Raw genomic sequence first — 16,692 nt, forward strand, 5'->3', positions numbered from 1 at the left:
ATATCGTTATGTAGCCTTACGTCATAACGTATAACGTTATATACTATGACGTTATAACGTGTAACGTTATTTCGTGTGTCGTTATAACGTATAACGTTAAGTAGTATTACGTTATAGCGTATGACGTTATGTAGTATTACGTTATAACGTATAACGTTATATAATATGACGTTCTAACATGTAACGTTAGTTAGTGTGAGGTATAACGTATGACGTTATGTAGAATTACGTCATAACGTATAACGTTATATACTATGACGTTATAATATGTAACGTTATATAGTCTGACGTTATAAGGTATGTCGTTATGTAGTATTACGTCATAACGTATAACGTTATGTAGTATCACGTTATAACGTATATCGTTATGTAGCCTTACGTCATAACGTATAACGTTATATACTATGACGTTATAACGTGTAACGTTATTTCGTGTGTCGTTATAACGTATAACGTTAAGTAGTATTACGTTATAGCGTATGACGCTATGTAGTATTACGTTATAACGTATAACGTTATATAATATGACGTTCTAACATGTAACGTTAGGTAGTGTGACGTTATAACGTATGGCGTTATGTAGTATAACGATAAAAGTTATAAAGTTATGTAGTATTATGTTGTAACGTATAACGTTATATACTATGACGTTCTAACATGTAACGTTATGTAGTATTACGTCATAACGTATAACGTTATGTAGTATCACGTTATAACGTATATCGTTATGTAGCCTTACGTCATAACGTATAACGTTATATACTATGACGTTATAACGTGTAACGTTATTTCGTGTGTCGATATAACGTATAACGTTAAGTAGTATTACGTTATAGCGTATGACGTTATGTAGTATTACGTTATAACGTATAACGTTATATAATATGACGTTCTAACATGTAACGTTAGGTAGTGTGACGTTATAACGTATGGCGTTATGTAGTATAACGATAAAAGTTATAAAGTTATGTAGTATTATGTTGTAACGTATAACGTTATATAATATGACGTTCTAACATGTAACGTTAGGTAGTGTGAGGTTATAACGTATGACGTTATGTAATATTACGGCATAACGTATAACGTTATATACTATGACGTTATAATATGTAACGTTATGTAGTGTGACGTTACAATGTATGACGTTATGTAGTATTACGTCATAACGTATAACGTTATGTAGTATCACGTTATAACGTATAACGTTATGTAGCCTTACGTCATAACGTATAACTTTATATACTATGACGTTATAACGTGTAACGTTATTTCGTGTGTCGTTATAACGCATAACGTTAAGTAGTAATACGTTAGAGCGTATGACGTTATGTAGTATTGCGTTATAACGTATAACGTTATATAATATGACGTTCTAACATGTAACGTTAGGTAGTGTGAGGTTATAACGTATGACGTTATGTAATATTACGGCATAACGTATAACGTTATATACTATGACGTTATAATATGTAACGTTATGTAGCGTGACGTTACAATGTATGACGTTATGTAGTATTACGTCATAACGTATAACGTTATGTAGTATCACGTTATAACGTATATCGTTATGTAGTATTACGTTATAGCGTATGACGTTATGTAGTATTACGTTATAACGTGTAACGTTATATAATATGACGTTATAATATGTAACGTTATATAGTCTGACGTTATAAGGTATGTCGTTATGTAGTATTACGTCATATCGTATAACGTTATATACTATGACGTCATAACGTATAACGTTATATACTATGACGTCATAACGTATAACGTTATATACTATGACGTCATAACGTATAACGTTATATACTATGACGTTATAACGTATAACGTTATATACTATGACGTCATAACGTATAACGTTATATACTATGACGTCATAACGTATAACGTTATATACTATGACGTTATAAAGTATAACGTTATATACTATGACGTCATAACGTATAACGTTATATACTATGACGTTATAATATGTAACGTTATATAGTGTGACGTTATAAGGTATGTCGTTATGTAGTATTACGTCATAACGTATAACGTTATGTAGTATCACGTTATAACGTATATCGTTATGTAGCCTTACGTCATAACGTATAACGTTATATACTATGACGTTATAACGTGTAACGTTATTTCGTGTGTCGTTATAACGTATAACGTTAAGTAGTATTACGTTATAGCGTATGACGTTATGTAGTATTACGTTATAACGTATAACGTTATATAATATGACGTTCTAACATGTAACGTTAGTTAGTGTGAGGTATAACGTATGACGTTATGTAGAATTACGTCATAACGTATAACGTTATATACTATGACGTTATAATATGTAACGTTATATAGTCTGACGTTATAAGGTATGTCGTTATGTAGTATTACGTCATAACGTATAACGTTATGTAGTATCACGTTATAACGTATATCGTTATGTAGCCTTACGTCATAACGTATAACGTTATATACTATGACGTTATAACGTGTAACGTTATTTCGTGTGTCGATATAACGTATAACGTTAAGTAGTATTACGTTATAGCGTATGACGTTATGTAGTATTACGTTATAACGTATAACGTTATATAATATGACGTTCTAACATGTAACGTTAGGTAGTGTGACGTTATAACGTATGGCGTTATGTAGTATAACGATAAAAGTTATAAAGTTATGTAGTATTATGTTGTAACGTATAACGTTATATAATATGACGTTCTAACATGTAACGTTAGGTAGTGTGAGGTTATAACGTATGACGTTATGTAATATTACGGCATAACGTATAACGTTATATACTATGACGTTATAATATGTAACGTTATGTAGTGTGACGTTACAATGTATGACGTTATGTAGTATTACGTCATAACGTATAACGTTATGTAGTATCACGTTATAACGTATAACGTTATGTAGCCTTACGTCATAACGTATAACTTTATATACTATGACGTTATAACGTGTAACGTTATTTCGTGTGTCGTTATAACGCATAACGTTAAGTAGTAATACGTTAGAGCGTATGACGTTATGTAGTATTGCGTTATAACGTATAACGTTATATAATATGACGTTCTAACATGTAACGTTAGGTAGTGTGAGGTTATAACGTATGACGTTATGTAATATTACGGCATAACGTATAACGTTATATACTATGACGTTATAATATGTAACGTTATGTAGTGTGACGTTACAATGTATGACGTTATGTAGTATTACGTCATAACGTATAACGTTATGTAGTATCACGTTATAACGTATATCGTTATGTAGTATTACGTTATAGCGTATGACGTTATGTAGTATTACGTTATAACGTGTAACGTTATATAATATGACGTTATAATATGTAACGTTATATAGTCTGACGTTATAAGGTATGTCGTTATGTAGTATTACGTCATAACGTATAACGTTATATACTATGACGTCATAACGTATAACGTTATATACTATGACGTCATAACGTATAACGTTATATACTATGACGTCATAACGTATAACGTTATATACTATGACGTTATAACGTATAACGTTATATACTATGACGTCATAACGTATAACGTTATATACTATGACGTCATAACGTATAACGTTATATACTATGACGTTATAAAGTGTAACGTTATATACTATGACGTGATAACGTATAACGTTATATACTATGACGTTATAATATGTAACGTTATATAGTGTGATGTTATAAGGTATGTCGTTATGTAGTATTACGTCATAACGTATAACGTTATGTAGTATCACGTTATAACGTATATCGTTATGTAGCCTTACGTCATAACGTATAACGTTATATACTATGACGTTATAACGTGTAACGTTATTTCGTGTGTCGTTATAACGTATAACGTTAAGTTGTATTACGTTATAGCGTATGACGTTATGTAGTATTACGTTATAACGTATAACGTTATATAATATGACGTTCTAACATGTAACGTTAGTTAGTGTGAGGTATAACGTATGACGTTATGTAGAATTACGTCATAACGTATAACGTTATATACTATGACGTTATAATATGTAACGTTATATAGTCTGACGTTATAAGGTATGTCGTTATGTAGTATTACGTCATAACGTATAACGTTATATACTATGACGTCATAACGTATAACGTTATATACTATGACGTCATAACGTATAACGTTATATACTATGACGTTATAACGTATAACGTTATATACTATGACGTCATAACGTATAACGTTATATACTATGACGTTATAATATGTAACGTTATATAGTGTGACGTTATAAGGTATGTCGTTATGTAGTATTACGTCATAACGTATAACGTTATGTAGTATCACGTTATAACGTATATCGTTATGTAGCCTTACGTCATAACGTATAACGTTATATACTATGACGTTATAACGTGTAACGTTATTTCGTGTGTCGTTATAACGCATAACGTTAAGTAGTAATACGTTATAGCGTATGACGTTATGTAGTAACACGTTATAACGTATAACGTTATATAATATGACGTTCTAACATGTAACGTTAGGTAGTGTGAGGTTATAACGTATGACGTTATGTAATATTACGTCATAACGTATAACGTTATATACTATGACGTTCTAACATGTAACGTTAGGTAGTGTGACGTTATAACGTGTGGCGTTATGTAGTATAACGATAAAAGTTATAACGTTATGTAGTATTATGTTGTAACGTATAACGTTATATAATATGACGTTCTAACATGTAACGTTAGGTAGTGTGAGGTTATAACGTATGACGTTATGTAATATTACGTCATAACGTATAACTTTATATACTATGACGTTATAACGTGTAACGTTATTTCGTGTGTCGTTATAACGCATAACGTTAAGTAGTAATACGTTAGAGCGTATGACGTTATGTAGTATTGCGTTATAACGTATAACGTTATATAATATGACGTTCTAACATGTAACGTTAGGTAGTGTGAGGTTATAACGTATGACGTTATGTAATATTACGGCATAACGTATAACGTTATATACTATGACGTTATAATATGTAACGTTATGTAGTGTGACGTTACAATGTATGACGTTATGTAGTATTACGTCATAACGTATAACGTTATGTAGTATCACGTTATAACGTATATCGTTATGTAGTATTACGTTATAGCGTATGACGTTATGTAGTATTACGTTATAACGTGTAACGTTATATAATATGACGTTATAATATGTAACGTTATATAGTCTGACGTTATAAGGTATGTCGTTATGTAGTATTACGTCATATCGTATAACGTTATATACTATGACGTCATAACGTATAACGTTATATACTATGACGTTATAAAGTGTAACGTTATATACTATGACGACATAACGTATAACGTTATATACTATGACGTTATAATATGTAACGTTATATAGTGTGATGTTATAAGGTATGTCGTTATGTAGTATTACGTCATAACGTATAACGTTATGTAGTATCACGTTATAACGTATATCGTTATGTAGCCTTACGTCATAACGTATAACGTTATATACTATGACGTTATAACGTGTAACGTTATTTCGTGTGTCGTTATAACGTATAACGTTAAGTTGTATTACGTTATAGCGTATGACGTTATGTAGTATTACGTTATAACGTATAACGTTATATAATATGACGTTCTAACATGTAACGTTAGTTAGTGTGAGGTATAACGTATGACGTTATGTAGAATTACGTCATAACGTATAACGTTATATACTATGACGTTATAATATGTAACGTTATATAGTCTGACGTTATAAGGTATGTCGTTATGTAGTATTACGTCATAACGTATAACGTTATGTAGTATCACGTTATAACGTATATCGTTATGTAGCCTTACGTCATAACGTATAACGTTATATACTATGACGTTATAACGTGTAACGTTATTTCGTGTGTCGTTATAACGTATAACGTTAAGTAGTATTACGTTATAGCGTATGACGCTATGTAGTATTACGTTATAACGTATAACGTTATATAATATGACGTTCTAACATGTAACGTTAGGTAGTGTGACGTTATAACGTATGGCGTTATGTAGTATAACGATAAAAGTTATAAAGTTATGTAGTATTATGTTGTAACGTATAACGTTATATACTATGACGTTCTAACATGTAACGTTATGTAGTATTACGTCATAACGTATAACGTTATGTAGTATCACGTTATAACGTATATCGTTATGTAGCCTTACGTCATAACGTATAACGTTATATACTATGACGTTATAACGTGTAACGTTATTTCGTGTGTCGATATAACGTATAACGTTAAGTAGTATTACGTTATAGCGTATGACGTTATGTAGTATTACGTTATAACGTATAACGTTATATAATATGACGTTCTAACATGTAACGTTAGGTAGTGTGACGTTATAACGTATGGCGTTATGTAGTATAACGATAAAAGTTATAAAGTTATGTAGTATTATGTTGTAACGTATAACGTTATATAATATGACGTTCTAACATGTAACGTTAGGTAGTGTGAGGTTATAACGTATGACGTTATGTAATATTACGGCATAACGTATAACGTTATATACTATGACGTTATAATATGTAACGTTATGTAGTGTGACGTTACAATGTATGACGTTATGTAGTATTACGTCATAACGTATAACGTTATGTAGTATCACGTTATAACGTATAACGTTATGTAGCCTTACGTCATAACGTATAACTTTATATACTATGACGTTATAACGTGTAACGTTATTTCGTGTGTCGTTATAACGCATAACGTTAAGTAGTAATACGTTAGAGCGTATGACGTTATGTAGTATTGCGTTATAACGTATAACGTTATATAATATGACGTTCTAACATGTAACGTTAGGTAGTGTGAGGTTATAACGTATGACGTTATGTAATATTACGGCATAACGTATAACGTTATATACTATGACGTTATAATATGTAACGTTATGTAGCGTGACGTTACAATGTATGACGTTATGTAGTATTACGTCATAACGTATAACGTTATGTAGTATCACGTTATAACGTATATCGTTATGTAGTATTACGTTATAGCGTATGACGTTATGTAGTATTACGTTATAACGTGTAACGTTATATAATATGACGTTATAATATGTAACGTTATATAGTCTGACGTTATAAGGTATGTCGTTATGTAGTATTACGTCATAACGTATAACGTTATATACTATGACGTCATAACGTATAACGTTATATACTATGACGTCATAACGTATAACGTTATATACTATGACGTTATAACGTATAACGTTATATACTATGACGTCATAACGTATAACGTTATATACTATGACGTCATAACGTATAACGTTATATACTATGACGTTATAAAGTGTAACGTTATATACTATGACGTGATAACGTATAACGTTATATACTATGACGTTATAATATGTAACGTTATATAGTGTGATGTTATAAGGTATGTCGTTATGTAGTATTACGTCATAACGTATAACGTTATGTAGTATCACGTTATAACGTATATCGTTATGTAGCCTTACGTCATAACGTATAACGTTATATACTATGACGTTATAACGTGTAACGTTATTTCGTGTGTCGTTATAACGTATAACGTTAAGTTGTATTACGTTATAGCGTATGACGTTATGTAGTATTACGTTATAACGTATAACGTTATATAATATGACGTTCTAACATGTAACGTTAGTTAGTGTGAGGTATAACGTATGACGTTATGTAGAATTACGTCATAACGTATAACGTTATATACTATGACGTTATAATATGTAACGTTATATAGTCTGACGTTATAAGGTATGTCGTTATGTAGTATTACGTCATAACGTATAACGTTATATACTATGACGTCATAACGTATAACGTTATATACTATGACGTCATAACGTATAACGTTATATACTATGACGTTATAACGTATAACGTTATATACTATGACGTCATAACGTATAACGTTATATACTATGACGTTATAATATGTAACGTTATATAGTGTGACGTTATAAGGTATGTCGTTATGTAGTATTACGTCATAACGTATAACGTTATGTAGTATCACGTTATAACGTATATCGTTATGTAGCCTTACGTCATAACGTATAACGTTATATACTATGACGTTATAACGTGTAACGTTATTTCGTGTGTCGTTATAACGCATAACGTTAAGTAGTAATACGTTATAGCGTATGACGTTATGTAGTAACACGTTATAACGTATAACGTTATATAATATGACGTTCTAACATGTAACGTTAGGTAGTGTGAGGTTATAACGTATGACGTTATGTAATATTACGTCATAACGTATAACGTTATATACTATGACGTTCTAACATGTAACGTTAGGTAGTGTGACGTTATAACGTGTGGCGTTATGTAGTATAACGATAAAAGTTATAACGTTATGTAGTATTATGTTGTAACGTATAACGTTATATAATATGACGTTCTAACATGTAACGTTAGGTAGTGTGAGGTTATAACGTATGACGTTATGTAATATTACGGCATAACGTATAACGTTATATACTATGACGTTATAATATATAACGTTATGTAGTGTGACGCTACAATGTATGACGTTATGTAGTATTACGTCATAACGTATAACGTTATGTAGTATCACGTTATAACGTATAACGTTATGTAGCCTTACGTCATAACGTATAACTTTATATACTATGACGTTATAACGTGTAACGTTATTTCGTGTGTCGTTATAACGCATAACGTTAAGTAGTAATACGTTAGAGCGTATGACGTTATGTAGTATTGCGTTATAACGTATAACGTTATATAATATGACGTTCTAACATGTAACGTTAGGTAGTGTGAGGTTATAACGTATGACGTTATGTAATATTACGGCATAACGTATAACGTTATATACTATGACGTTATAATATGTAACGTTATGTAGTGTGACGTTACAATGTATGACGTTATGTAGTATTACGTCATAACGTATAACGTTATGTAGTATCACGTTATAACGTATATCGTTATGTAGTATTACGTTATAGCGTATGACGTTATGTAGTATTACGTTATAACGTGTAACGTTATATAATATGACGTTATAATATGTAACGTTATATAGTCTGACGTTATAAGGTATGTCGTTATGTAGTATTACGTCATATCGTATAACGTTATATACTATGACGTCATAACGTATAACGTTATATACTATGACGTCATAACGTATAACGTTATATACTATGACGTCATAACGTATAACGTTATATACTATGACGTTATAACGTATAACGTTATATACTATGACGTCATAACGTATAACGTTATATACTATGACGTCATAACGTATAACGTTATATACTATGACGTTATAAAGTATAACGTTATATACTATGACGTCATAACGTATAACGTTATATACTATGACGTTATAAAGTATAACGTTATATACTATGACGTCATAACGTATAACGTTATATACTATGACGTTATAATATGTAACGTTATATAGTGTGACGTTATAAGGTATGTCGTTATGTAGTATTACGTCATAACGTATAACGTTATGTAGTATCACGTTATAACGTATATCGTTATGTAGCCTTACGTCATAACGTATAACGTTATATACTATGACGTTATAACGTGTAACGTTATTTCGTGTGTCGTTATAACGTATAACGTTAAGTTGTATTACGTTATAGCGTATGACGTTATGTAGTATTACGTTATAACGTATAACGTTATATAATATGACGTTCTAACATGTAACGTTAGTTAGTGTGAGGTATAACGTATGACGTTATGTAGAATTACGTCATAACGTATAACGTTATATACTATGACGTTATAATATGTAACGTTATATAGTCTGACGTTATAAGGTATGTCGTTATGTAGTATTACGTCATAACGTATAACGTTATATACTATGACGTCATAACGTATAACGTTATATACTATGACGTCATAACGTATAACGTTATATACTATGACGTTATAACGTATAACGTTATATACTATGACGTCATAACGTATAACGTTATATACTATGACGTTATAATATGTAACGTTATATAGTGTGACGTTATAAGGTATGTCGTTATGTAGTATTACGTCATAACGTATAACGTTATGTAGTATCACGTTATAACGTATATCGTTATGTAGCCTTACGTCATAACGTATAACGTTATATACTATGACGTTATAACGTGTAACGTTATTTCGTGTGTCGATATAACGTATAACGTTAAGTAGTATTACGTTATAGCGTATGACGTTATGTAGTATTACGTTATAACGTATAACGTTATATACTATGACGTTCTAACATGTAACGTTATGTAGTATTACGTCATAACGTATAACGTTATGTAGTATCACGTTATAACGTATATCGTTATGTAGCCTTACGTCATAACGTATAACGTTATATACTGTGACGTTATAACGTGTAACGTTATTTCGTGTGTCGTTATAACGCATAACGTTAAGTAGTAATACGTTATAGCGTATGACGTTATGTAGTAACACGTTATAACGTATAACGTTATATAATATGACGTTCTAACATGTAACGTTAGGTAGTGTGAGGTTATAACGTATGACGTTATGTAATATTACGTCATAACGTATAACGTTATATACTATGACGTTCTAACATGTAACGTTAGGTAGTGTGACGTTATAACGTGTGGCGTTATGTAGTATAACGATAAAAGTTATAACGTTATGTAGTATTATGTTGTAACGTATAACGTTATATACTATGACGTTCTAACATGTAACGTTATGTAGTATTACGTCATAACGTATAACGTTATGTAGCCTTACGTCATATCGTATAACTTTATATACTATGACGTTATAACGTGTAACGTTATTTCGTGTGTCGTTATAACGCATAACGTTAAGTAGTAATACGTTAGAGCGTATGACGTTATGTAGTATTGCGTTATAACGTATAACGTTATATAATATGACGTTCTAACATGTAACGTTAGGTAGTGTGAGGTTATAACGTATGACGTTATGTAATATTACGGCATAACGTATAACGTTATATACTATGACGTTATAATATGTAACGTTATGTAGTGTGACGTTACAATGTATGACGTTATGTAGTATTACGTCATAACGTATAACGTTATGTAGTATCACGTTATAACGTATATCGTTATGTAGTATTACGTTATAGCGTATGACGTTATGTAGTATTACGTTATAACGTGTAACGTTATATAATATGACGTTATAATATGTAACGTTATATAGTCTGACGTTATAAGGTATGTCGTTATGTAGTATTACGTCATAACGTATAACGTTATATACTGTGACGTTATAACGTGTAACGTTATTTCGTGTGTCGTTATAACGCATAACGTTATGTAGTATTACGTTATAACGTATAACGTTATATACTATGACGTTCTAACATGTAACGTTATGTAGTGTGTCGTTATAACGTATAACGGTAAGTAGTATTACGTTATAGCGTATGACGTTATATAGTATTACGTTATAACGTATAACGTTATGGAGCCTTTCGTTATAACGTATATCGTTATATACTATGTCGTTAAGTAATACTACGTCATAATGTATGACGTTATGTATTATTACGTCATAACATATAACGTTATGTATTATCACGTTATAACGTATATCGTCATGTAGTCTGTCGTTATAACGTATGGCGTTATGTACTATTACGTCATAACGTATAGCGTTATATACTATGACGTTATAACGTGTAATGTTATTTCGTGTGTCGTTATAATGTATAACGTTAAGTAGTGTTACGTTATGGCGTATGACGTTATATAGTGTGACGTTATAACGTATGACGCTATGTAGTATTACGTTACAACGTATAACGTTATGTAGTATTACGTTACAATGCATGATGTTATATACTATGACGTTATAACTTGTAACGTTATGTAGTGTGACGTTATGTCGTATGTCGTTATGTAGTATTACGTCATAACGTAGAACGTTATATACTATGACGTTATAACGTGTAGCGTTATTTCGTGTGCGTTATAACGTATAACGTTAAGTAGTATTACGTTATAGCGTATGACGTTATGTAGTATTACGGTATAACGTATAACGTTATATACTATGACGTTATAACGTGTAATGTTATTTCCTGTGTCGTTATAATGTATAACGTTAAGTTGTATTACGTTATAGCTTATGACGTTATGTAGTATTTCGTTATAACGTGTAACGTTATATACTATGACGTTATAACATGTAATGTTAGGTAGTGTTAGGTTATAACGTATGACGTTATGTAGAATTACGTCATAACGTATAACGATATGTAGTATTACGTTATAGCGTATGACGTTATGTAGTATTACGTTATAACTCATAACGTTATGTAGTATTACGTTATAATGTATGACGTTATGTAGTATTACGTCATAACGTATAACGTAATATACTATGACGGTATAACGTGTAACGTTATGTAGTGTGACGATATAACGAATAACGTCATGTAGCATAACGTCATAACGTATAACGTTATGTAATATCACGTGATAACGTATATCGTTATGTAGTATTACGTTATAGCGTATGACGTTATGTAGTATTACGTTATAACGTGAAACGTTATATACTATGACGTTATAACGTGAAACGTTATATACTATGACGTTCTAACATGTAACGTTAGGTAGTGTGAGGTTATAACGTATGACGTTATGTAGTATTACGTTATAACTCATAACGTTATGTAGTATTACGTTATAATGTATGACGTTATGTAGTATTACGTCATAACGTATAACGTAATATACTATGACGGTATAACGTGTAACGTTATGTAGTGTGACGATATAGCGAATAACGTCATGTAGCATAACGTAATAACGAATAACGTCATGTAGCATAACGTAATAACGTATAACGTTATATAGTACTACGTTATAGCGTATGACGTTATGTAGTATTACGTTATAACTCATAACGTTATGTAGTATTACGTTATAATGTATGACGTTATGTAGTATTACGTCATAACGTATAACGTAATATACTATGACGGTATAACGTGTAACGTTATGTAGTGTGACGATATAACGAAAAACGTCATGTAGCATAACGTCATAACGTATAACGTTATGTAATATCACGTGATAACGTATATCGTTATGTAGTATTACGTTATAGCGTATGACGCTATGTAGTATTACGTTATAACGTGAAACGTTATATACTATGACGTTATAACGTGAAACGTTATATACTATGACGTTATAACTTGAAACGTTATATACTATGACGTTATAACTTGTAAAGTTATGTAGTGTGTCGTTATAACGAATAACGTTATGTGGGCGTACGTTATAACGTGTAAGGTTATGTAGTGTGACGATATATCGAATGTCGTTGTGCAGTATTACGTTACATCGTATAACGTTATGTAGTATTACGTTATAATGTATGACGTCATGTACTAATACGTCATAACGTATAAAGTTGTATACTATGATGTCATAACGTATAACGTTATATACTATGACGTCATAACGTATAACGTTATATACTATGACGTCATAACGTATAACGTTATATACTATGACGTCATAACGTATAACGTTATATACTATGACGTCATAACGTATAACGTTATATACTATGACGTCATAACGTATAACGTTATATACTATGACGTTATAACGTATAACGTTATATACTATGATGTTACATCGTGTAACATTATGTAATGTGTCGTTATAACGTATAACCTTATGTAGAAACACGTAATAACGTATAACGTTATGTGGCCTTACGTTATAACGTAATAAGTTATATAATATGACGTTATAACATGTAACGTTATGTAGTGTGACGTTATAACGTATAACGTTATGTAGTATTACGTTATAATGTATGACGTCATGTACTAATACGTCATAACGTATAACGTTGTATACTATGATGTCATAACGTATAACGTTCTATACTATGACGTCATAACGTATAACGTTAGATACTATGACGTCATAACGTATAACGTTAGATACTATGACGTCATAACGTATAACGTTATATACTATGACGTCATAACGTATAACGTTATATACTATGACGTTATAACGTATAACGTTATATACTATGACGTCATAACGTATAACGTTATATACTATGACGTCATAACGTATAACGTTATATACTATGACGTCATAACGTATAACGTTATATACTATGACGTTATAACGTATAACGTTATATACTATGACGTCATAACGTATAACGTTATATACTATGATGTTACATCGTGTAACATTATGTAATGTGTCGTTATAACGTATAACCTTATGTAGAAACACGTAATAACGTATAACGTTATGTGGCCTTACGTTATAACGTAATAAGTTATATAATATGACGTTATAACATGTAACGTTATGTAGTGTGACGTTATAACGTATGACGTTATGTAATATTACGTTGTAACGTATAACGTTATGTAGTATTACGTTATAACGTATAACGTCATATACTATGACGTTATAACATGTAAGGTTATGTAGTGTGACGTTACAATGTATGACGTTATGTAGTATTACGTTATAGCGTATGACGTTATGTAGTATTACGTTATAACGTGTAACGTTATATAATATGACGTTCTAACATGTAACGTTAGGTAATGTGAGGTTATAACGTATGACGTTATGTAACATTACTTCATAACGTATAACGTTATATACTATGACGTTATAATATGTAACGTTATATAGTCTGACGTTATAAGGTATGTCGTTATGTAGTATTACGTCATAACGTATAACGTTGTATACTATGACGTTATAACGTATAACGTTAAGTAGTATTACGTTATAGCGTATGACGTTATGTAATATTACGTCATAACGTATAACGTTATATACTATGACGTTCTAACATGTAACGTTAGGTAGTGTGACGTTATAACGTGTGGCGTTATGTAGTATAACGATAAAAGTTATAACGTTATGTAGTATTATGTTGTAACGTATAACGTTATATACTATGACGTTCTAACATGTAACGTTATGTAGTATTACGTCATAACGTATAACGTTATGTAGCCTTACGTCATAACGTATAACTTTATATACTATGACGTTATAACGTGTAACGTTATTTCGTGTGTCGTTATAACGCATAACGTTAAGTAGTAATACGTTATAGCGTATGACGTTATGTAGTATTGCGTTATAACGTATAACGTTATATAATATGACGTTCTAACATGTAACGTTAGGTAGTGTGAGGTTATAACGTATGACGTTATGTAATATTACGGCATAACGTATAACGTTATATACTATGACGTTGTAATATGTAACGTTATGTAGTGTGACGTTACAATGTATGACGTTATGTAGTATTACGTCATAACGTATAACGTTATGTAGTATCACGTTATAACGTATATCGTTATGTAGTATTACGTTATAGCGTATGACGTTATGTAGTATTACGTTATAACGTGTAACGTTATATAATATGACGTTATAATATGTAACGTTATGTAGTCTGACGTTATAAGGTATGTCGTTATGTAGTATTACGTCATAACGTATAACGTTATATACTATGACGTCATAACGTATAACGTTATATACTATGACGTTATAATATGTAACGTTAGGTAGTGTGAGGTTATAACGTATGACGTTATGTAATATTACGTCATAACGTATAACGTTATATACTATGACGTTATAATATGTAACGTTATATAGTCTGACGTTATAAGGTATGTCGTTATGTAGTATTACGTCATAACGTATAACGTTATATACTATGACGTCATAACGTATAACGTTATATACTATGACGTTATAAAGTATAACGTTATATACTATGACGTCATAACGTATAACGTTATATACTATGATGTTACATCGTGTAACATTATGTAATGTGTCGTTATAACGTATAACCTTATGTAGAAACACGTAATAACGTATAACGTTATGTGGCCTTACGTTATAACGTAATAAGTTATATAATATGACGTTATAACATGTAACGTTATGTAGTGTGACGTTATAACGTATAACGTTATGTAGTATTACGTTATAATGTATGACGTCATGTACTAATACGTCATAACGTATAACGTTGTATACTATGATGTCATAACGTATAACGTTCTATACTATGACGTCATAACGTATAACGTTAGATACTATGACGTCATAACGTATAACGTTAGATACTATGACGTCATAACGTATAACGTTATATACTATGACGTCATAACGTATAACGTTATATACTATGACGTTATAACGTATAACGTTATATACTATGACGTCATAACGTATAACGTTATATACTATGACGTCATAACGTATAACGTTATATACTATGACGTCATAACGTATAACGTTATATACTATGACGTTATAACGTATAACGTTATATACTATGACGTCATAACGTATAACGTTATATACTATGATGTTACATCGTGTAACATTATGTAATGTGTCGTTATAACGTATAACCTTATGTAGAAACACGTAATAACGTATAACGTTATGTGGCCTTACGTTATAACGTAATAAGTTATATAATATGACGTTATAACATGTAACGTTATGTAGTGTGACGTTATAACGTATGACGTTATGTAATATTACGTTGTAACGTATAA

The sequence above is a fragment of the Bombus affinis genome, chromosome 8 (assembly GCF_024516045.1).
Source record: "Bombus affinis isolate iyBomAffi1 chromosome 8, iyBomAffi1.2, whole genome shotgun sequence".
In the NCBI taxonomy this organism is placed as follows: Eukaryota; Metazoa; Arthropoda; class Insecta; order Hymenoptera; family Apidae; genus Bombus; species Bombus affinis.